Raw genomic sequence first — 24,847 nt, forward strand, 5'->3', positions numbered from 1 at the left:
TACCTATTGAAATACATGTATTTTTAGAACTTGTATACTTCAAAAAGAATAGTTCACAGAACTCATAAACTATCACAGAATAGTTCTTTTTCTGGTTTCCTTGCAAGAAGAACTGGACATGGATTATAAACTTGAGATTGTTTCTTTTCAGCTTCTGATAGTCTTAATGAAATTGCTGTTAACTGGGTATTTGTTTACCTACAGGTTATTAACAAATAACTTGTTTAAAAAAATCAACTGAGCAAAGAGAATAAAAGTGAATGTCCTCTTATGAATTTTAAGATGTCTAACCTAGAGTTTATCTTGATAGACTTTGCCTTGAGTAAGCACCTGCCCACCTCTGCATAGAGGAGGCCTGGGGAGCACTGTAGACATTATAAAGATTTTTCTCAGAAAACATTTCTGGGTCTGTTCCAGGATAGAGCAAATCAATAAACAAGGTTCCAAAGTTCTATATTGTAGATGATGGCTTTGGAAGTTTTAGCCTGGAAAATTTTCCAAGCAGAATTACCCATAAAAAATTTTAAAAATCCATTTGAAATATCTGAGTTTGAGAGCTTCCTAGTGAACCTTATGGGGAAAATTGCTTGTGAAATGTACCCCATACTACTAATAATGATTGACATGCTGTTTAGAGTTGCTGGTTATAAACCAATTAAACCTTGGAGGACATCTGCCCCAAATGTGAATATGTGGTTATAGATAATTGACCTTAAGTGAACTCTTTCTGACATGGTAGGAATATTGTGTATTGAGCCCAGTACTATCACAAAATAGTTCTCTTTTTAGCTTCCTTGCAAGGGGAATTGGACTTGGGTTATATAATTGAGATTGGTTTCTTTCAGCTTCTGATAGTCTTAATGAAATTGCTTTTAACTGGATATTTGTCTACAAGTTATTAACAAACTATAATTGTTAAAATTTTACAAACAATGCCCAAGAAAGGTGGGTAATTAAAACAAGTACTCAGAGGCCTTCTTAATTTCTACATATTAGAAATGTAGAATGGACCAAAATTTTATGTGTTAGAGGAGCTCTCAGTAACTGAACTTGTGTATAAAGAAATAGAACTCAGTCACTTAAAAATTGCTCCTGTCTTCTACCAATGCCCTTACATCTTTATTTAACATTTCAAATTCTAACTCATATGGCATGGCATGTAGAATTCTAGGAGCAGATCAACAAATATAACTGGGGGGCGGCGTGGGGCGGGGGATGGGGGTGGGGGGGAGAAGGAAAAAGAAAGTTGACATGGTCTAAGGCTTAAAAACATAAAAACAACTTTCCCCCTTTAATTTCTGTTAAAAAAATGTAAAGGAAATGTGAGTTTAGTACAATGAGTGAAATAGTACAAAGATAAAGGAAAAAAATGGGCAATGAATAATTTTCCCTATCCCCTCTTACTCCCCACATCCCATGTCCTGGGTCCTTACAAGTGACAAATGTTGACAACCTGATCATTTTTTCACAAACATACACATACAGTGAAATACCTTGGGTCTTGATTTCTGCTTCTCCACTCTTCCAGTTTACCTGGACTTGGACTCACTTTTTTCCTCACGGACACCAAGTAGTTGCTATTAACAGTCTAGGCTCTGAAATGGGTTTAGTAAGAAACTTGGATAGAGCATAAGAGAGCTCTGGGATCTTAGTTAGGATGACCCATGTGGCTGAGGGTGACTTCAATGTTTGGGGCTGGAAATCTACTTCCAAGGCAGCCTCTTCACTTGCACATCTCTCCTAGGCTGCGATGGGTGAAGAACCAGCTCACCTGGGATTGTTCATGGAGGTTCTGTCAGTACCTTTTTCAGCATGGTGATCTCAGGACTTCTGTGGCATCTCAGGTGGTTCCAAGGGTGAGCAAAGCAGAAGCTGCATGATTTTTTATGATCTCACCTTAGCAATTACATGGTATTTCCTCCTATGTACCCTATCAGTCAAAAGAGTCACAAGCCTGCCCAAATTTAAGGGATGGACACATGGACTCCACCCCTTGATGAGAGGACAGGTATAGAATTTGTGGCCACTCCTGAAGAGTCCTCACGTGAAATATTTATATGAGAAGCTCATATTTGAATTGTATCTAAGTGGCATATAGAAAAGTAACAGGTCAATAATTTTGTGTTGCTCTTTTAGAAATAAGACCGACTACATTCTGAGTCTAATCAGGCCAGACCATAGTCTTAGAGATGATAAGCACCAACAGAGATTATAAATGTCAAAGTCATCCTGTCAAAGAGGACATTGACTAAGTCATAACAAAAATTCTTCATTTAGTTTGAGCTGTTCATCAGCTCTTTTGAAGGTGAAAAATTGATTGGGACTGAGTTAGAACTAGGCCTGGTCACAAAGTTCAGGGTCATTGCCCTAAAAATAAAGCAGAGGAAAGCAAGTTTCTTAGGTGTCACAAATGATTAGAAATTCCATGATTGCACTCAGCATAATGATATTGTTGAATTCTTTATCTCCAAGTCTGCCTTCATTAGTAGTTCCAACAGTAAAACTCAGGACCCACACAATTATTAATTACTAGAGGTCTGGTGCACTGTGGGGGGGAGGGGGGAGGAAGGGATGGGGGGAGCCCCTCAGCCTGGCCTGCGCCCTTTCACAGTATGGGAGCCCTTGAGGAATGTCCAACTGATGGCTTAGGCCCGCTTCCCTAAGCCGGCAGTCGGACATCCTTAGCTCTGCCATGGAGGCGGGAGAGGCTCCCACCACTGCTACTGCGCTCGCCAGCGATAAGCCCGCTTCTGGCTGAGTGGTGCTCCCCCTGTGGGAGTGCACTGACCACCAGGGGGCAGCTCCTGCATTGAGCATCTGCTCCCTAGTGGTCGGTGCGTGTCATAGTGACCAGTCATTTCACCATTCAGTCAATTTGCATATTAGCCTTTTATTATATAGGATACCTAAGGTTTTATGATGCAGCAAGAAGTTTACAGTAAAACCATGGCTAAGTGGTAGGCACATAGTACCAGGTGGTGCTCAGATATAAAGATGGACAGAGTGGCTTGCCTTCAAAGAACACACAGTCGGGTGGGTCTTTCAGGCATGCAAACAGATAAATTGCAACACAAGACATTACTTGTAAATGCGATATGCTCTCAGAGGGGAATGATTTGCCTGGGTGTTTATACATGATTAGCACCTGTAACTACTCCCTCTCTGTTGCACCTGAGCCTTTGAAGTTTCTCTTTTATCTGGCCTTCTAGGCTGTCTCTTTGATAGACTTCAAACCCAGTTTTCCCTTCTGCCTAGAGTTTTTGCTTTAATAACTAACTTGGATTTTAGTTTCTTTCTCTAACACTTCCCCTCCCCCTAATAGCCTGTCTCAATCCTGTTGTTTGTCTCTGTGCTCCAAAGCCTGAGGGCAATAGATTCATTCCTTAGGATATATATAAACAGAACAGTGACTATATGCTGGGGAAAATATTAGCTGCTGGGACGCAATGATGAGCCAGTTAGGGACAGTTCCTACCTGTTGCAAGGAGCTTCTTCTTAGTATTGCCTCCTACACTCTTGGGATTATGTTCCTGGCTTAGTCAAATATGGGGTGGTTTTGACCCTGAGAAAATCAGGGAAGCCTTTCTAGCCAGGTGACATTTGACCTATTTTATTTATTTATTTTTTAAAAATATATTTTATTGATTTTTTTACCGAGCGGAAGGGAGAGGGATAGAGAGTTAGAAACATCAATGAGAGAGAAACATCGATCAGCTGCCTCCTGCAACACTCCCTACTGGGGATGTGCCTTTGACCAGAATCAAACCTGGGATCCTTCAGTCCGCAGGCCGACGCTCTATCCACTGAGCCAAACCAGTTAGGGCTGATCTATTTTCTTTTTAAATGAAAAATTAGTAAATTTCCAGATTGGGGTGATGGAAGAGTGGAGAAGATCAGACATTTCAGACAGAGGGTACAACACATACAAAAAAATAGAAATGGCATGGTCAGTTTGGGAGACAGAGAGATTCATTTGACAGTGTAGTAAGGCATATCAGCAAGTGAAGTTAGAGAAGTAGATTGGGGTCATATTGGGAAGCCTCGTAGGGCCCTTCTGATAAAATTTGGACTTAATACTGTAGGCAGGGAAAAGTCAGCAAAAATTTATAAGCAGGGTTGGGACAAAATCAGGTTTGTTGTTCTTTAGGAAGGTTAAACTCAGGAGGAAGGTCTTAGGAGTGAGGAAAAGACAAGATCTGTAAGACTATCACATCAGCCTAGATTAGAACTAATGAGAGCCCATTTGAAGAGATGAAAAGAGGGGGCAGAGAGCAGAGGTTAGTTCTGCAGTAGAATTTTGAGGTGGAATCAAGAACTCTTGGCACCTCATTAATATGGAACTCTTGACGGATAGTAAGATTATGAATCTAAGATGAAAAAAAGAAGGGAAAGGAGCAGATTTTGTAAGACGCTACCAAGTTTTATTTTGGATACATCGCTATCCAAGTGAAGACAAGCAGAAGGCAGTTGGAGACTTTGATCTGAATTTAAAAAGAAAGAGATGATGGACCAGAGACCCATATTTGGAGATCATAAAATAGGCAAATTGACAGAAAATTAAACACATATTTGAGAAATGAGAAGAAAAAAGTCAACAAAGATTAAGAATCAGTGAAGCAGGAAAAGGACCAGAAAAATTAGTCTCCTAGAGTAGAAGAGAGGTCAAATAGATGAGGAGTGTTACTTTGTTTTTGACCAAAGTTCTATGAGTATCTGAGGCAAGTGTTGAAAAAGACGAGGGAAGGTCAGTTGTCAGCCTTTCTGCCATTGATGGTTGCACCAGAGGTGATGTCCTGTGTGGTTTCTGGCCCTCCCTTTAGTTCTTGCCAGCCAGGAGTCAGAATGAAGTTAGAGCACTTCCCATATTGGTTTCACTTCCAAGAAAAAGAGTACTCTAGAAACTTGATTCACCACTTACCAAGAGGTGAAAAACATGGGAGACATCATCTCTGCATCTTAGGAGATAACAGCACTTAGTTTTAGCTTTAAGGCTATTTTCCCATTTCTGTGCCTGAATTTCATTTGCCCGATGCATTTGGTTTGAATATCACTTTTTATTTTCTGTTGTTTAAAGATGCTTTTGAGTATACATGTTATATAATTTTGTGATAAAAAATATTTCAGATTGTTCTAATAACCTCTTCCCCAAGAAAATGATAAGAATATTATCTTTTGCCCTAGCTGGTGTGGCTCAGTGGATAGAGCGTCGGCCTGCGGACCGATGGGTCCTGGGTTCAATTCCAGTCAAGGGCACATGCCCGGGTTGTGGGCTCCATCCCCAGTGTGGGGCGTGATGGAGGCAGCCAATCCATGATTCTCTCTCATCATGGGTGTTTCTATCTCTCTCTCCCTATCCCTTCCTCTCTGAAATCAATAGAGCTATATTAAAAAAAAAAGAATATTATCTTTCCTCATCAAACATAAATACACAAGCTGGCCTGAGAGAAGATTTTTGTCCGAATGTCATTTGTTTTCATTGTTTATTCATTTAACTTACATTGGGAAAATATACTATCTAATAAAAGAGTAATATGCAGATTGACTGTACATCTGCTACACCCACAAAGCCACACCCACCACCCAATCAGGAGCGAGTATGCAAATTAACCCAACCAAGATGGCTGCGGCCACAGAGCGAGCAGGAGGCTTGGGTTTCCCTGGCAATGAAGGAAGCCAAGCTTTGTGCACACCCTGGCCAACCCTGGACTCCATTCAAGGCTACAAAGTTTCAATTATAGAATATAAATAAATCCCAGATACCAGGGCCTCTGCTTGGGTCACTGGGGGGTGTGGTCGGCCTGCAAACCACTACAGGCCCCTCGCCCAGGCCACCTCACACCCCAAGGGAACCCCACCCTGATCCGGGACACCCTTCAGGGCAAACTAGCTGGCCCCCACCCATGCACCAGGCCTCTATCCTATCTAATAAAAGAGTAATATGCAGATTGACCATCACTCCAACACACAAGATGGCTGCCCCCATGTGGTCAAAGATGGCTGCCTCCAAGCGGACACAAGATGGCCACCACAAGATGGCCAGCAGGGGAGGGCAGTTGGGAGGGACCAGGTCTGCAAGGGAGGGCAGTTAGGGGTGACCAGGCCTGCAGGGGAAGGCAGTTAGGGGCAATCAGGCTGGCAGGGGAGCAGTTAGGCATCAATCAGGCTGGCAGGGGAGTGGTTAGGGGTGATCAGGCTGGCAGGCAGAAGTAGTTAGGGGCAATCAGGAATGCAGGCAGGCAAGCAGTTGGGAGCCAGCAGTCCTGGATTGTGAGAGGGATGTCCGACTGCCTGTTTAGGCTCAATCCTACTGGGATCCTTCAAGGGGTCCCAGATTGGAGAGGGTGCAGGCTGGCCTGAGGGACACACCCCCCCGTGCACGAATTTCATGCACCGGGCCTCTAGTATTAATTATAAGTTCCAATAGTTTAAAATGAGTCATTTAATTTGCACAGTCCCTTGTGAACAGTGCTTGGTATCAAAGGATCTGGGCCCAGTCTAGAAGCTAAGGGACAGTTACTGGTGGGTTAGTTTGAGTGATGCTGGCTGAGTGCCCTAGAAGGATTAATATCCAAAGACCAGATTATAAAACTGAATGAAAGCACTGCTTGTATATTAGAAGAGAGTAGTAGCCAGGTGACCTGTAAATAATCATAACAGGGAAAAAAGTCACCATGAAATAAACCAAGCCAAGTGAAACCAAACACTTAGTCTGCCCTAGAGAAGGTGATATTGGGACACAGTTTAAGGGAGCTTCGAAACTCACTTCCAAGATTTAGTCTCTGCTCCCCTTCACTGTTAATAGCATTTTCATTTTTTATTCCTTTTAAGTGATACAATCTATGTGATGACTCCTTCTTTCTTTTTAAAATCAGGTGTTCATCAGCAGTGTAATTGAAGCCTTTCCTGTTTGGCTTATAAATGAAAGCGCTCCATTATATGCATTTAACTAGGGTTTCTTTCAGATCAGAATCTCTTTTGTGAAATCCAGTGGCAATCACACAACCTCTACTGATTTGTATTTACTCAGCTGTGTACAAGTTGTATTTTTCTTACCTGATAATAAGTACCTCGAGAGCAGGAAACACTAGCTTTTAATCCCTCTGTCCATCCATCCATTTGTTCATCCATCTACTTATTGAACATTTGAGCATCTATGTGTCAGGCACTGTGATGAACTTCAGAATGAACATGATATAGCCTTTCCCTCAAAGACCTTGTAGTTCAGTTAGAGCAGAGGTTCCCAGCTGTGGCTGCATATAAGAATCACCTGAGTTGCTGGCTCCACTTTCAGGAAGTCTGTTCTCATTGTAGTAGAGTGTGGCCTGGGTATTGGTGCACAAAATTCGTGCACGGGGAGGGGGGGTTCCTCACCCGACCTGCACCCTCTCCAATCTGGGAGCCCTCGGGGGATGTCCAACTGCCAGTTTAGGCCTGGGATCAGGCCTAAACTGGCAGTTGGACATCCCTCTAGCAATCTGGGACCTCTGGCTCCTAACCACTCACCGGCCTGCATGCCCTAACCACTCTGCCTGCCTGCCTGATCCCCCTAACTGCCCTCCCCTGCCGGCCTGGTTGCCTCTATTAACTTTTTAAAAAAAATCTTATCCCTTTCACACACAGTTGTATTTTACTTCCTTATTGGCTTCTCCCTCTCACACAATTTTTCTCTCTCCTTTATGTAACACTTTTTCCTACTGACTCATCATTTATAAACTTTTCTTTCCTCCTTATTTCCTACTTCTGTTCCATTATCCTTCTTCCCATCTTCCTCCTACCCTCCCTCCCTCCCCACATTCCTTCTTTCCTTTATCTTTACCCCTGCCCTCCCTCGCCTTTTCCTTCCTTCCCACCTTAATTTTTTTCTTCACTTCCTCCCTCGGACCTGCTTTGCTCCCTCCCCCATTTCTTCCTTGTTCCCATTCTCCTTTTAAGCTCTACCAGCTCCCCTTTAAAACTTTTCTTCCCTCCCTCTTTCTCTCTCATCCGGCCTTTCCCATACACTCTTCTCTACTTACTTTCACTACTTTAATATCTATTTATCTACTTGCTTAATTATTCACTATCATTTATCTTTATTCTTTTCTGACTCATACTTTTAAAATCTGTCCCCAGTACACAACTATACTTGATTTTCATTATAGCTCCCACAGTTCACTCATACATCCTCTTCCCCTTTTTAACTCTGCTCTCTACTGACTCCTTTATGAAGTTCTTCCCTCCCTCCCTTCTTAAAGCTTCCAGGGCGCGGGGGGGGGGGGGGGGGTGTGGGGGGGTGGCGTTAACCCCCAGCCCAGGGCTCAGCCCTGGCCAGGTGTTCACCACCCGCCTTCCCGGCCTCCCTGCCGCCATCCTGCTCCCATTCCCTGCCCGAGACACCTGGCCCAGCGAGGGTGGCTGAGGCCCGGGCACTGCTGCTGCCGCGAAGCAGGAGCGCCTCCATCCAGAAGGACTCAGACCGTCCACCACTCTGTCCAGGACCCGTGGGCACTGCCCTGCCAACAGCCCGTGCCAGGGGCCACCACCCTCATCCTGTGTCTTGGTGGGGCTCCTGCCCTGCCCCTCCCGAGTGCAGCCCCGCATTTCCTTTTCCATTCCTGCTTCTTTTTCTTGTTCCCTTTTTGTATTTCTGTTTCTCCTCTTGGCCTGTCTGCATGCAGGTCTGCCTCTCTCTCCCTCTCCTTTCTTTTCCTCTCCTAGCATATCCTATCCCAGTTGTCGGCAAACTCATTAGTCAACAGAGCCAAATATCAGCAGTACAACGATTGAAATTTCTTTTGAGAGCCAAATTTTTTAAACTTAAACTTCTTTTAACGCCACTTCTTCAAAATAGACTCGCCCAGGCTGTGGTATTTTGTGGAAGAGCCACACTCAAGGGGCCAAAGAGCCGCATGTGGCTCGAGAGCCGTGGTTTGCTGACCACTGTCCCATCCTACCCGGGCCTTGCAGCTGCCTGAGCAGAGGGTGGGGATGCAGCCTGCTGATCCAGTCATGATGTGACACTGTAATGGATAATTAGCATATTTCTCTATTATTAGTATATATATATATATATATTTATATATTTTATATATATTGGTATTAGAGCTTCAAGGTGATTCCATTGGGCAAACAGATTGAGAACCACTGAGTTAGGCAGATAGACTTACATTGTGTTAAGTTCTATAATAATAATAATAAAAAACCCAACAGAATTTTCTTGGCACACAGAAGAGAAAAATAGTCATATACTTTTTTCCCCTATTATTCCTCATAACATCTATCACTGGGCACTGAGTCTTGAATATGCTAGATTAAATATTTCTTTAATGAATGGACTTATTATCATTCAGCTCAATCACCTAGTACAATATCATGGGTGATATTCTGTGTCAGTTAAATTGGGACAATTCTTTCATTTATTAGTTGAATTTCTTTCCCAAATTAAAAAGGGGTTGGGGTCTTTTTCTGAGACATAATGAATTTAGTTGTTTTTATATTTAGCTTTATACATTTTGGATTCTTGATTTTATTTGCTGAAATCTAATTCATCTTTTTTATGGGCAAAATCCCATTATGACTTTGAAAACCTGATTTCTTTTTCTTATCAGCTTCTCCTAGTTTAGTCAGGTAGTTTTATAAATTAACTAGAGGAGGCCCAATACACGAAATTCATGCATGGGGGCTAGGGGGTCCCTCAGCCCACCCTCTCGCAGTCTGGGACTCCCTCAGGGGATGTCCACCTGCCAGCTTAGGCCCGCTCCCCTAAGCCAGCGGTAGGACATCCCTCTCACAGTTCGGGACCCCTTGCTCCTTACCACCCGCTTGCTCGCTGCTCCTTAGCGCTGCCGTGGAGGTGGGAGAGGTTCCCGCCACCACCGCTGCACTCGCCAGCCATGAGCCTGGCTTCTGGCTGAGTGATGCTCCCCCTGTGGGAGTGCACTGACCATCAGGGGGCAGCTCCAGCATTGAGCGTCTGTCCCCTGGTGGTCAGTGCACGTCATAGTGACCGGTCGTTCTGCTGTTTGGTCGATTTGCACATTAGCCTTTTATTACATAGGATTATGACACATGTAAATTACCTATTTTAACATACTTCATAGACTTTAAATTATAATTGCAACTCCCATAGAGTAGATATGAAACTGTCACACAATAAACTCCTGAACTAGGAAGAACATTTGAAAGGGTCATTTATTATGTTATTGTGTTTCTCTTCAATAAGGAATCCACTTCTGTTCAGACACACAATCTGGAAATTTCTCTTCTTACTCAAGTTAAAATGAGATACAATTCTCCTGTCCTGACAGTAAGCATGAGATTAGAGAGCACACACACAGGGGCAAACTGCTGAGTGCACAGATCAGAGTCCAGTTCCAGTTAGTTTTTGGGGAACCAGTAATTAGTGACACACTTTGTGGTGTATTGAAGGTAACCAACCTCATCAGAAATACTACTGATCAAACATAGTTCTTACAGTGAACTTTTCACAGTTTCAGAACAAATGTAAAAATCTGCGAGTAAGATGTTGACATGGGAAAATGGCATCTTGACACTGTATTTTCTTGACTCCATTGCAGCTTGGCGTGTCCATGTGATTCATTTCTGGTGAAGAGGATGTGAATAGAAGATATGTATACAACTTCCAGCTTCTGTTCTGAAAAAGAAAGGGGGTTCTCTCCTCTTCCCTAAGTCTTTCTTCCCACTGGATGATTGTAGAGGTGATGGTGAGCTAGCTTGGGCCACGTGGATGAAGACAAAGATAAAAGAAACCAGAGACCTTGATGATTCTACATAGCAGAGGTAACATACCTGTTTAGATTTTAATGTGAGAGAGGAATAAACTATCAAATTTAAGCTACTGCTACTTTGTGTCTCTGTCATATAAAACCTATGCCATATACCACCAGCCCTTCCCCCACCCCCAACTTCTTGGTCAACCATATTGAATTAAATTCAGTTCTTTGAACTTGCAATGTTTTTTTTTTTTTTTTTAATGTCTTCTTACCTGTACCTATGCTGTTCCCTGTACCTGAACTGTATTTTCAAATACATTTTCTCCATCAGCCAGGTAAGCTTTTACTCATTTTCAAGATTCTGGGAAGTCTTCTTTGATATTTCCATGTTGAGGTGATAGTTCTTTTATGATTGCCCATGATAGACTCTGTACATAATGACGATATACACACTTTATTGAGTATCTACTATGTGCAATATACTTTAGATTTGCTTTACAGAAAAAAGCTCATGTATTCTCACAACAGTTTTATGGGTTGTATGTATCCAATTCATTTAAAAAAAAAAGTCAAGGCTTGGAGAAAGAGGCTAGGTGATTTGCCCCAGTTCATAATGTTAGAGTAAATAGTAGAGTTGGAATTCAAAGACAGATTAGCCTGGTTTCAATTCCATGTTCTATCATCTCTGCCTTCATTTCAGCCCTTGTTGTCTGGCATCACATTTCTTTGTTTACAGGTACATCTTGTTCAATTATACTCTACCTTCCCCATATCTAGCTCATTGTGGGAGCTCAATAAGTACAAGTTAAATAACTGGGCTCAATTTTCCTCACCAATTGCCTTCCAAAGTTATGGTATAAGCTCCAGGAATAGTATCATACCTTAAATGCAAGGCCAAGAGCAATCACTGTTTCATGATCTGATTTCTCTTTGGATCATGCAACCATAATTGATCTGTTGCTCCATATCCTAGGCTAGCTTTGGTCACTGCTACACAGTGTCTTAGTCTGCTAGGGCAGCCATAATTAAATATCACAGACAGGATGGCTTCAACAACAGAAATAAATTTATTTTTCATAGTTGTGGAGGCTAAAGTCCAAGATCAAGGTACTGTCAGGGTTGGTTTCTGGTGAGAGCTCTCTTTCTGGCTTATAGATAGCTGAATTTTTGTATCTTCATATGACATTTTCTCTGCATCCCTGGTGTCTCTCTCCCTCTTCTGATAGGAGCATCAGTCCTATCAGCTTAGGGCATACCCCCCTTCAGACCTCATTGTTGAAATAAATTTCTAGGCCTAAGATGGAGCCACTCCTGACTAGAGAGCCAAGTCAGTACACTTAAATTTAGACAACTTTCATGTCCCAGTAAACATTTTGCTTGACCAGAAACGTAGTATATTCAGTTAACCAATTCCTAATGCCAAGCCAACTCTGGGCTCTATACTTACTTCCTTGTTTCTTATTCATTTTCTGTTTTTCTTTTTCTTGTTCCTTATTTTTCATCCTATGAAAGCTTCCTACTTTCCACCCCATTTTGCAGCTCTCTGAATCCTGGGATATGGAGACTGCCTGCTTTATGAAGTGTTAAATAAAATTTGTATTACCCAAATGCCGAGGCCAATCATTCTACCACTGATGGAAGGATGTGGACAGGAAACTGGGAAGGCTGGTCAACAACCTTAATTGTCTTGATCACTCACTGTTTAGTTGAAACATTGTTAGCTGAAGCAGCCTCCACCTCTGTTTCTCCTATGTAAATTTCTGTTATTGGAATTTCCTGCCTAAAGGTTATGGGCGTATCCCATAGTCTCAATAAAAGGGATTGCAAGGCCAGAGCAAAGGGTAGTCCTCCCACTAGAGGTGGGCTCCCGCCTGGCCCCCCAATATTTCCAAATTAACTCTTTTCTAGTCTCTCTCTTCATTTGTGTGCGGCCTTCTCCAGAACCTGAACCCTGAACTGGAACCCTGAAGCACGCGGGACGTGAAAGGGGTTCCCACACCCAAATTGTCCTCTTTAGTCATTTTTAGCACTATGCACACACCAAAAAGTTTTCCTCTCCAATATGTTCTATGTAAACTACTGAGGATGTAAAGTTTGCTAACTCAGCCTACCTGATCCTCAGTTTCTTAATCTTTAAATTGGGTATAATGATAACAGTCCCCCCTATCTCACAAGTGGCTTTCATTTCTTTTGCTTTTTTTTTGGGTATTAAATGCAGTAATATTCAGAAAGTACTCTACTAACTGAAGTTGCTATGTCTGAAACATTCTTTCCCCTCTGTCTGATAGATCTTGACTCATTTTTTAGGACTCACCTAAACTATGAAGCAATTATTTTTGCTTATAATTGTTGACTGGTGGATGGGTGAAGTTTTTGCACCTCCAGGGTCCAGATCTAATACAGGAGGATTTGAGAAGAGCATAGCTGCTTTGCTGAGGTTTGTAAGGAAACAGCACTTGCTTCTTTAACTTTGGAACTACACCATGTCCAGACACGAGCTGACTTCTTGTTCCTTCTTATCACATTTCTCATCAGTATCTTATGGAAAAAGTTTAAGATTTGAAGTCAGGTTTAAATATTGATTCTTCAACCACCTTCTTACTGGTCCTTGGGCCAGCTCACTTTACCTCTATGTGTCTTGTACTCCATGAATCTAGAAAGCACTTTAGTTAGAATTGCTTTCCTGACTTGGTTCCTACCTCTATGTGGGCATAAAGTGGAGGGGCTGTGTGTGCAAAAGGGGAAAGGGAGGTGGTAGAGAGGGAGAGGGACAAGTATTGAGAACTGAGAGGACTAGGGACATTTGTGACATTCTTTGTGTTTTATTGTCACATCTGTCCCCCAGTTGAGATCTATATTAAAAATCTATGGATCTTTTCAGTTAATGTCTCACTAAGTAAAATCAGGCTTCTGTTATTTTTTTCCAAGTGGCACTTTTTGTGTTTTAAGGAGGTAGATGCCATAGTTTCTGTGCAGACTTCCTGGAGCTCAGGAGAAAGCAGGGCCATTTCTGGTAAAGAAGGTAGTTAGGCTACAGATGCCCACACAGCATGAGTGTGGGGGTGTTGATTATGTGTTGACCTGGCTTAGAGTACAGGAGAGCTTGAATTTTCCAAGAAGAAAAAAGAAATTTTTGGCACTTGGGACTGAACAAAATAAATTAACCATCTCTGATTGGTTTCAGATTTGCAGATCTCTAAGGAATTTGAAAAGAATATTAAGCAATAGAGGAAACTCCACATCCTGGATAAACTAAGTATTTTGAAGCTTGCACAAGTTCTGAATCTGGTCCAGGCTTTTTACGTCAATACCTATTATATTTCCCAAAACTGAGATGACTGAAGAAGAAAAAAAACCTTACAAGAAGAAAGAACCAATTGATGAAAGATAGGAAAGGCCTTTATCATAAGACTTTCAGTAAGTGCTGTTTTATTCAAAGATGATCTGAAATGAACAGTAGTGACTTAGAAACTTGATCTCCTTACACCCACCCCACTATTAGGTATAAATTAATTCTTTTTTAAAAATTTATTAGAAAGAGAGAGAGAGAGAGATATTTGTTGTTCCACTCATTTATGCATCCATTAGTTGCTTCTTTTATGTGCTCTGACTGGGATCAAACCCACAACCTTGACCAGTGGTCGGCAAACTGTGGCTCGCGAGCCACATGCAGGTCTTTGGCCCCTTGAGTGTGGCTCTTCCACAAAATACCACGGCCTGGGCGAGTCTATTTTGAAGAAGTGGCATTAGAAGAAGTTTAAGTTTAAAAAATTTGGCTCTCAAAAGAAATTTCAATCGTTGTACTGTTGATATTTGGCTCTGTTGACCAATGAGTTTGCCGACCACTGACCTTGACGTATCAGGATGATACTCTAACTGAGCTATCTGGCCAGGGCTTATAAATTCATTCTTTGATTGGAGTGATATCTTGTTAAATGGACAATGTTTATCCTTATCTATATCCAGTGGTACATTTAAAATAGGCAGTGTAGAAGACTTGAGAGACTCCAAGTAAATGAATTAAGAGCAAAGTATATAGTGATAACTGGGCTACAAATTTTGTATCTGTGAAGGGTGTTTTAGCTCCAGGAGAGAGGAGAATAGAAGAAGATGATGGGAAATGGGAGGTATTAAAGACAACTATCTCCTAATCCAGACAATATTTTTCCTGGCCTATGGCCTGGCCTATCCTGACCCCTGAAACACTGTACTTGGAATATCTTGCTTCAAAAAGCTAAATCAAGCACAGGTGTATCAATCAAAAGGTGACTGCACATTGAATAACTGTATTTTAAATTAAGGATTCATATGGCCTTGGTTTATGTTCTTTTAAGCCTCAGTTTCTTCTCTGTAAAATGAAGACAATAATAGCTATGCCTTATTGGGCATGTGCCAGGTGCTTCACATTTATTATTTTTGTTCTTCAAACAACCTTATAAACTAAGAACTGTTTTCTCTGAAGGATGCATTGCCAAGTTCTCCTCCCAACTTGGCAATTATCCTTCTTCAAAAAATAAATTAATTTAGAGAGAGAGAAAGGGAGAGAGAGAGAGAAACATCAATCTGCTGCTCCACCCATCTATGCATTCCTTGGTTGACTCCTGTGTTCTTGTATGTGCTCTGACCTTGGGTTGAACCTTCAACTTTGGCATATGGGGATGATACTCCAACCAACTGAGCTATCTGGCCAGATCAAGAACTATTTTCTATGTAATAGAGGAGGAAATTAGTACAAAATGGTTAAATAATATACCTGAAATCATAATGAGTGAGTGGCTAAGCCAGGCCTTCTGGACTTGACAGCCTGTTGTTCCACTGTATGCCAGGCCTCTGTAACACTGCTCTGTCTGCCACACACTGCTGTCGTGAGGACTGAAGAATAAGCACGCCATTTATAAAGCTGGCACACAGTAGGCATTTTTCAATTGTTAGTTTCCTTGTCCTTTACCTCAAGTGCCCAGACTCTGCCCATATTAAAATTATCTCCTTCTTCAAGAAATGTGTTTGTGTGTAATAAAATGCAAATATAGGGGCAGTATCACAATAATTAACCATGAAAAAGATGTTCAGCTCTGGATCATTTAATTTTCATTACTTTAAGAGATAATAGGTTTTATTTTTATTATTGTATTTTGGGCACAGATGTAAGAGGAGGCCTAAAATTGGGGGTTAGGGGACAATACATGCTTAAAATGTAAAGTGACACCAGGTACACTCTACAAGGAGGCAGGCCAGGGGCCTCTTTGGTGGGTTTCAGGATGAGGCAGAAAGTGGCTAATGTGAGGAGTTAAGAATGAAGTGAATATTTCAGGACAAGAGCTCAACAGGCTGCTGTGAGATAAAAGTTCCATCTTGAGGACTGCAAACTTGTAAGCCAGAATCTTATGGTGCAGCAAGACTTTTAATTTGAAGAAAGGACATATATTCTAGGGAACTGGTAGTAAGGCCAGATTCCTCAGGGTCAGTGGTGACTTAGGAATCCAATAAGTATGATCTGTATCTAATCTCTAAAAGGGCCTTTGACCATATCCATCTAATAGACTAGCTCTGTCAATTTTGAGCTGGTGTGTTGACTGATATTCTTTTTGAAGAGAGTTTTGAACTATAGCTTCAAACTAGGGAAAAAAATCAATAGTCAAAGAAAAGCAAGGCAGGTAATGAGTCCTAGTCTTAGGCTGCAGAGTAGATAAATGTGTCACAAGTATTTGCCAGGAATTTACACCATGGAGTGAACTGGAATCTGAACCTTCCTGGAGAAGTTTTCAATAAAGACTCTTGCTTCTTCCTTTGCTTCCTTGCAGGAGAATGCATCTATTCTCATTTTTACCAAGTGGAGAAAATAGTGCACTAGCAAAGATAGCCACTGTGACAGCTGAGTTCTGTACAGTACAAGCTACTGCAATCATCTACCTAGCACATTAACGTGGGACCCAGCTCTGAGCTTGGCCAGTGGTCTGTGCACACTACTCATCAAGGAAAGAGCAGATGGGGTTGACAAGCCTCTCTCTTCTTCACAGTGTACCACCACTACAAAAACCCGAACAGGAACAAATAAAACACAACTGACAAAAGCAAAACCCCACACCAGACATGAGCAATTTACCTCTGTGGGGATGAAGGATGATAGAGGCTGAACTCAGGACAGTCTGAATAGCTGTCACTGTGAAGCTGTGGCCATTTTTTAGGCTGGCCCAGACACGCTCTTCAATTAAAGGAGGCACTAAATCCAGGGATTCGGTATTGGGCTATAATTACAGATCACAATTCCTCTGTGGGCCTTCAACATGCCTGAAGCGGGAATGAGTGATGTCAGCCAGGGCTCTGAGCACCCGCCCTTGCATCTGGGCTCACTGTGGCCTCTTGTCTGAGGAACTCTCTCCAAAACAACCTTCCTCACAGCTTTCTCTCAAACGCTACACTTTGTGATCCAGGAAGGGGGCCAGTGCTTGAATATTTCCTTTAAAATTTGTATCTTGGTGGTCTGTCTCAGAACTCAATTTTATATCTGATATATTTTTTACCTTGGGTCTTTAATAGAGACTTCCAATTTAATATTCTGTGGTATATGTGTAGGGTAGGGAAAGAGAGAGAGAGAGAGAGAGAGAGAGAGAGAGAGAGAGAGAGAGAGAACTTATTTTCTTTTTTTAGAATATATTTTTATTGATCTCAGAGAGGAAGGGAGAGGGAGAAAGATTTAGAAACATCAATGATGAGAGAGAATCATCAATCGGCTGCCTCCTGCACGCCCCACACTGGGGATGGAGCCCATAACTGGGCACGTGCCTTGACTGGGAATTGAACCATTTCCCTATGATTGACACTCAACCACTGAGGCACACCAGCCAGGCTATCATTTTCTTCTTGATGCTTATATGTATTTTCTATAAAACCATATATTACTTCTTTTAATTGTAGTAAAATACACATAAAACTTACATTATTAACCATTTTTAAACTTTATTTTTATTTGACACTGTTACAGATGTTTCCATTTCCCCTGCACCCTTTGCCCACCTCCACCCAGCCCCCACCCCACCCCCACCTTCCCTCTGGCCATCACCTCACAGTTGTCTGTGTCTATGGGTTATGCACATATGTTCTTTGGCTAATCCCCTCATCTTCTTTCGTCAGGTCCCCCTTCCCTCGGAAATCTATCCATCTGTTCCGTGTATCCATGCTTCTGGTTCTATTTTGACCATTAGTTTATTTTGTTCATTGGATTCCACATACAGGTGAGGTCATGTGGTATTTGTCTTTCTCTGACTGGCTTATTTGAGTTAGCATAATAATCTCCAGGGCCATCCATGTTGTCACAAAAGTTAAGAGTTCCTTCTCTTTTACAGCCATGTAGTAACCCATTGTGTAAATGTGCCATACCTTTTATTCCACTCATCTAGTGATGAGCTGTTTCCAGATCTTGGCAATTGTAAATAATGCTGCTATGAACATAGGGGTGCATACATTCTTTCTGAATAGTGTTTCAGGATTCTTAAGATGTATTCCCAGAAGTGGGATCACTGGGTCAAAGACAGTTCCATTTTTAATTTTCTGAGGAAACTCCACACTGTTTGCACCATTCTACATTTGTACAGCCAACCATCCCCTCTGCAGGAGCAAGCTCAGCCACCCTGGGCTCAGGGGCTAGATCAAAAGAGTCTCCCATTGAGAATGATGCTAGCCCAGTCCACAGGAGGGGACTAAGCACTTTCTCCAGGTCCCAGACAATGGCCTCTGAGGGTCTCACACTTCGAACTCTCTGCTCTGAGCCTCTTTCCCTTTTCCCTATGGAACTGTGCCAGTGGTGGTATCCAGGACTTGGCAGGGCTGATCCAAACAGTCTCCCATTGAGGGTGGTGCCTGCAGCATGAAGGAGAGGGGCGGGCACTTCTCTTCCCCTGGTTAGTGCAGGCTGAGCTTGCAGGGAAGTCTGGATTTGCCTTCCCGCAATGCAGCCACACAGTCCCCCTCTGCCCATCTGGCTCCTACACAGAATCCTGCCCTGGAGACACAGTCCAGAACTCCCAGCTCTGTGCAGCTCCCAGCACCTCCCTCTTTCTCCTTCCCCAATCCTGTGCCACTGAACCAAGCAGGACAAGCGGAAGGTTAGACTGCATGACACTCTGATCTTTGATGTGGCTGGTCTCAGCAAACGGGGACAAAAGTCTGGCTTCCCTGCACCAACAAACCCAGCAGGATGGGGCAGGCTGAGCAGCCTAACAGGTTGGGAGAAGGACGCTGGCTGTGTGCTTGAGGTGGAGGAGATGGCTCCTCCTTCCCAAGCCACACAGTTTGGTCACTGCCTGGGTCTTCATCTAAAGCCTCCTCAGCCCTGCTAGTGTGGCTCAGTGGTTTAGCATCAACCTATGAACCAGGAGGTCATAGTTTAATTCCTGGTGAGACCAAATGCCCGGGTTACAGGCTTGATACCCAGTAGGGGGTAGGAGGCAGTGATCAATGATTCTCTCTTATCCTTGATGTGATGGGGAATTTATATATATATATAAAGAGGTAACATGTAAATTAGGCCGGGATGCTGTAACAGTCACAGCCAGTCAGGAGGAGGTTGCGTGCACAGATGAGGCCCCGAGCAGAGACGGAGACAGAGACGGGTGGCCTGCCGAAGACTGCGTGGTGGCTCGGGCAGCCCCAGAGTGGACACAGGCAGGGGGGTGGAGCGGGGAGGGGGACCTGGGGCGGAAGTCAGACACGGGTGCCAGCAGTGGCAGTCAGGCCCGGGTCCCCGGCACTGTGCAAGTCAATGCCCAGGTCCCAGCTGCCAGTGATGCCAGTCAGGCCTGACTTACGTGTGGCCTGAGAAGTAGGCAGAGGACAGACCACTGAGAATCTTATATACCATAGCAGGGAGCTTAGATTTTATTCCACAGAAGGAGGAAAAGTGAAGAATGTTGAGCATGGGACATCCTGGTCTTGCTTTCTTTTTTCTTTTATTTCTTTTTTTGCTTTTCATTTCAAGTGAACCATTCTGGTGGCTGTGGGAAGGATCAATTTAGACAGCTGCAGTGTTTTTGGGCCCAAGAAAAAGAGAGACTGATGTTGGGAACTAGGACTAGACAGAGGCAGTGGATCAGAGACATATTTATGAGGAAACCTGATGGAACTATTTGGCTGATTACACAGGGATGAAAGCAGACAAAGCAAATGGTATTAGCCCAGGTTTTCCAGTATGGTCAACTTTGTTGAATGGGTGATTCTAATAATTTGGAGGAGTTATCGAGGAAAAGGAACAGTGTAAGGGAGCTTGCTTAGTTCAGCAATAGCCAAACAATTAGGACAGAAGACAGACTTAGTGCTCTTTCTTTGTTGCAACATTTGTTTTTCTGCCTTCAGCCACCACCATGTGAGGCTAATGTGCCATCTTTTCTCCTAATCTAGGATATTATCTATCTACTACACATTCCTATCACCTAAATTAGCTTTCCTGCATGATCCCTTAAAAATGCTTATCGAAGTCATTCAATGCTCCGTGAGTATGGGGACTTTCAAGATGTGGAAACATTATGAGCCTATATAGATTGATAAGGAGATATTGGGTGCTCAGTTTTTAACAATAAAAATCAAATATTGAATGTGGTCATGCCAGAGGCATAATTTTAATGAGCCAATGTCTCTTTACTGAAGTGTCACACTTGAAAAGAGGTCCTCTCAATACAATGCATAACACTCATCTGGGTTGCCTATTAAAATGTAGGACCACACCTTAAAAAACACTCCTTCTAGAGCTCATTTTGGTGGATAAATCTCCCTCAAGTAAAGCAATCCTATATAATAAAAGTGTAATTGCAAATCGACCGAACAGCGGAACAACTGGTCAGTGCGGGGCGGGGCTGGTGAGCAGGTGTCGCCAGACCAGCCAAGGCGCATGCCAGTGGGCAGAAGGAGGAGATAGCGATGGGGTGGGGAGGGTGTGGCAGCAACCAGCTGAGGTGGGGCGATGGGGGCTGGCACCACCCCCAATCCCCCACCTGGTCGCCTCCCACAGAGGGAGGCCATGGGCAGTAGCAGTGGCGGGGCGATTTGGGGCAGGGCCACCAAGTACCATCCCCAGATAGGCCTGCTGGGGTTGACTCCCACAGAGGGAGGCCACCAGTGGCCGTGGCGCAATTGGGGGTGGGGCCGGCCGCTTGCTGCCCACACCATCCTGATCAGACCACCGGTCACCTCCTGCAGAGGGAGGCCAGACTGTGGCTTAGGCCTGTTCCTCGCTCCCCTAAGCTGTCAGTAGGACATCCCCCAAGGGGTCCCCGATTGGAGAGGGTGCAGGCTGGGCTGAGGGAACCCCCTGTTCACGAATTACACTAGTACTAGTATAAGACATTTTGGGGGGGATAGCAATCTGAATCTGTGCCAGTAACCTAATGTACATTCTTGATAGCCTATAATTAAGTCACTGCCCCTTTCTCCACAATCTGGTCTTACAAGACCTGTTTTCCTAATTACTCCCAATTTACAAAGGGGCCATAAACAAAGAAGGTAACAGCTTAGCTACAGGGGAGGTCACTAGCACCACCCAGACCAGGCGTTCACGAAGATACAATCTAACTCCCCCATTCTGACTCAGGAGGGGCTGTGGAAGCCCACCACAGAAGCCTGGAAGTTAGGAAACAGATAGAAAACAAAGAAACCGAAGGGTATAAAGGGACAAGCTTCCTCCATATTGACTCACTCAGGGATTTGGAGAACTGACCCCCTGAGTCACTGTACTAGTATATCTGAAACATCTGAAAATAAATGGGTTTATCCTGGATCTCCGAGTACTCCCTGTGTATTTTTCTGTCGCCTGGCAAAATCTGTAACAGATGAATCTCTCTCTCTCCCTCTCCCTTCGTCTCTGAAATCAATAAAAATATATTTTTTAAAAAGCCTCCCTAGAGGGCCCCTGTAGCCAGCAGATCCCTGTGCAGGACCGAGTATGGCAGCATGGCCTCCACCACAGTCGGAGTCCGGAGTGAGCTCCCCCGGTAAGTGCGGTCACTTTAGGAGTGCTCTTTCCTGGGGGGGGGGGGGGGGGGGGTGCCATCCGAGACTCCCAGGTGGGCCCAGTCCTCACTGACTCCCACTGCCAGAGACCATGCGGGCTCCTTTCCCATCTCTGTTGCTCTGGGTTGGGGATCCCTGTGTGGAGTTGAGACCCCCACCGTCCTAGCGGGAGGGAGTGCTGCAGCCACGGTAACCCTCCAGCTTGTGTGAGGGGCTCTCCCTTTCTTCTCAGTCCTTCTTAGCAGTCTCTGTGGCTTCTTCTGTACTCCTAGGTATAATCTTTCAGATCAGGTAGCCTTCAGTTGGTTTTTCAGGTCGATTGCTCTGTAATTTAGCTGTAAATTCCACTTAGGGCTGGGAGTAAGTGGGCGCAACTTTCCACTACTCTTCAGCCACCTTGGGATCCCCTATATCAGTGGTCGGCAAACTCATTAGTCAACAGAGCCAAATATCAACAGTACGATTGAAATTTCTTTTGAGAGCCCAATTTTTTAAACTTAAACTTCTTCTAATGCCACTTCTTCAAAATAGACTCGCCCAGGCCGTGGTATTTTGTGAAAGAGCCACACTCAAGGGGCCAAAGAGCCGCATGTGGCTCGCGAGCCGTGGTTTGCCGGCCACTGCCCTGTATTACTTTTATAGTAAGAAAAATTCAAATGAAAATGTCACTTATTAATTTATTTTTAAGCTTCAAAATGTTCAATAAGTAGACAAATTTATAACCAATACTAATCATGTACAGAAATTAATGATGCTTAAGCAAGGTAAAACAGTCTGAAGAAGTATCGATCTTAATTTTGAAGTAATTTTAAATTTACAGAAAAGTTGCTACAATATTACAAAGAACATCCATATACTTTTGTCCGGATACCCCATGTAAGTTTCCCGTTATTATAACGGCAGCTTTCACAGCAAAAGGGTCCTATTCAGGACCATGCATTGTACTCAGTGTCGTCTCTCTAGGACTAGTCTACTTCAATCTAGAACAACTCCTTGATATGTTCTTCACTTTGAAGCCCTTGATGTTCTTGCACATAACTTTGTAGATTTCTTTCATCAGGATTTGTCCACCGTAACCTCATGATTTAGAGCCAGGTTTTGCATTTTTGCAGAATTTCACAGGAGTAATTCTGTGTTCTTCCCCTTGTACCTTATCAGGAACACACTATGATATTTGTCCTGTTATCGGTGGAGTTAATATGGATCACTTTATCAAGATGTGTCTACATGTTTTTTTCTGCTGTAAAGTTTTCTTTTCATCCCAATTAATAAATATTTGTGAGGAGACTCCTTGAGATGAGGCAAAATTTTGTTCCATCCTACCTTCCCCCATCAGTTTTAACATCTATTGATTATAGTTGTATAAATTATTACTATGGTGATTGCCAGATTGTGATTTTCTAATTTCAACATTCATTTTACATTGATGAGTTGGTGTTCTACTATAAAAAAGGAATTCTCTTTTCTCCCATTTTTTACGCATATATTTATTAATATCCATTGTCCCTTGTTTTAATAAACATGTTAAAATTAATTACTATTATTACTTATTTTGATGCTCAAATTGTTCAAGTTAAGTCCAGTAAGAGCTTTTCAAACTGGTCTCTTGAGTCTGTTTGTCATGTTCCTATCATTTTTTTTTTTTTTTTAACATCTTGTAGCTCATCTTGTTCTTTCCCTGTTCAAATCCTGGAATTAGCCACTTTTTCCAGGTATCTCAGTTCCATTTAGTGGAGAGTGATATACAAAAGCCAAAGATCTGGGTGACAGGTGTGCTTATTGCTACTGAGATATTGTTTCTCCACACTCTTTCAGTGGACAGTATCAGAAAAAAAATATGTATATACACATTTATATCTATATTTATTTCTATGACTATCTCTATATATTGAAAGACATGAGTTCACATTAATGCCTCCCATTTCAGTTCAGTACCATGAGATATATTCTAGCTTTCCTCCTTTTTTAAAATTTTTATATTTCTTTTCTGACTTTGAGAAAGAGTTGCTCCCATCACCCTCAGCATGTTTGTTCATTTTTTCAATCTCTCTGAATATCGTTAATCTCTTGTATTCAATAGGCTGCCACCCCATTTGGATACTCTCCTTGCATGGGCCCTGTTCCACTCAGATGCCCTTCTTGTATGGACTTGGAACTCTGCTAGACTGCTTTCTGGGACCCTCGTGTGGGCCCTGGCCAGCCCAGAGGAAGAAGGAAATCAGAAAGGAAGGAATCTGAAGAAAAACGTTCGGTACTAATGATATTTTTAAAAGCCATTTATATTGTCTTGTTGTTTTGAAAACTCAAGTATAGATCGTGTTGCTTTATAGCCATTACTGTGGAATCATTGCATTGAGGCCTGAAGAAAAAGTTAGAGTTTCTAGTCAAATTCTCTTATTTAACATATATGAAATACATGTCCTGAAAGGATGTTATTTGGAAAGGTCATATGACTAATTAGAAGCTATACTCTGAATAAGCAGTCAAGATATCTAAGTCCCTTAAAGTCTGCCTTCATCGAATCATTCTGGTGCTTTGAAAATGGTTTGTTTGTTTTATAAAGTATCACATGTAATATCCATATTATAATGGAGTAGAGGCCTGGTGCACAAAATTTGTGCATGGGGGTGTGTGTCCCTCAGCCCAGCCTGCACCTTCTCCAATATGGGACCCCTTGAGGGATGTCAGACTGCCTGTTTAGGCCCGATCCTATCTCACAATCCAGGACTGCTGGCTCCCAACTGCTCGCCTGCCTGCATTCCTGATTGCCCCTAACCACTGCTGCCTGCCATTCTGATCACCCCCTAACCACTCCCCTGTCAGCCTGACTGATGCCTAACTGCTCCCCTGCTGGCCTGATTGCCCCTAACTGCCCTCCTCTGCAGGCCTGGTCACGCCTAACTGCCCTCCCCTGCAGGCCTGGTCACCCCTAACTGCTCTCCCCTGCAGGCCTGGTCCCCCCCAACTGCCCTCCCTTGCAGGCCTGATCCCTCCCAACTGCCCTCCCTGGCTGGCCATCTTATGGTGGCCATCTTGTGTCCACATGGGGCAGCCATCTTTGACCACATGGGGGCAGCCATCTTGTGTTGGAGTGATGGTCAATTTGCATATTTCTCTTTTATTAGATAGGGTATTTG

This window comes from Plecotus auritus (genome assembly GCF_963455305.1).
Source record: "Plecotus auritus genome assembly, chromosome: 1".
In the NCBI taxonomy this organism is placed as follows: Eukaryota; Metazoa; Chordata; class Mammalia; order Chiroptera; family Vespertilionidae; genus Plecotus; species Plecotus auritus.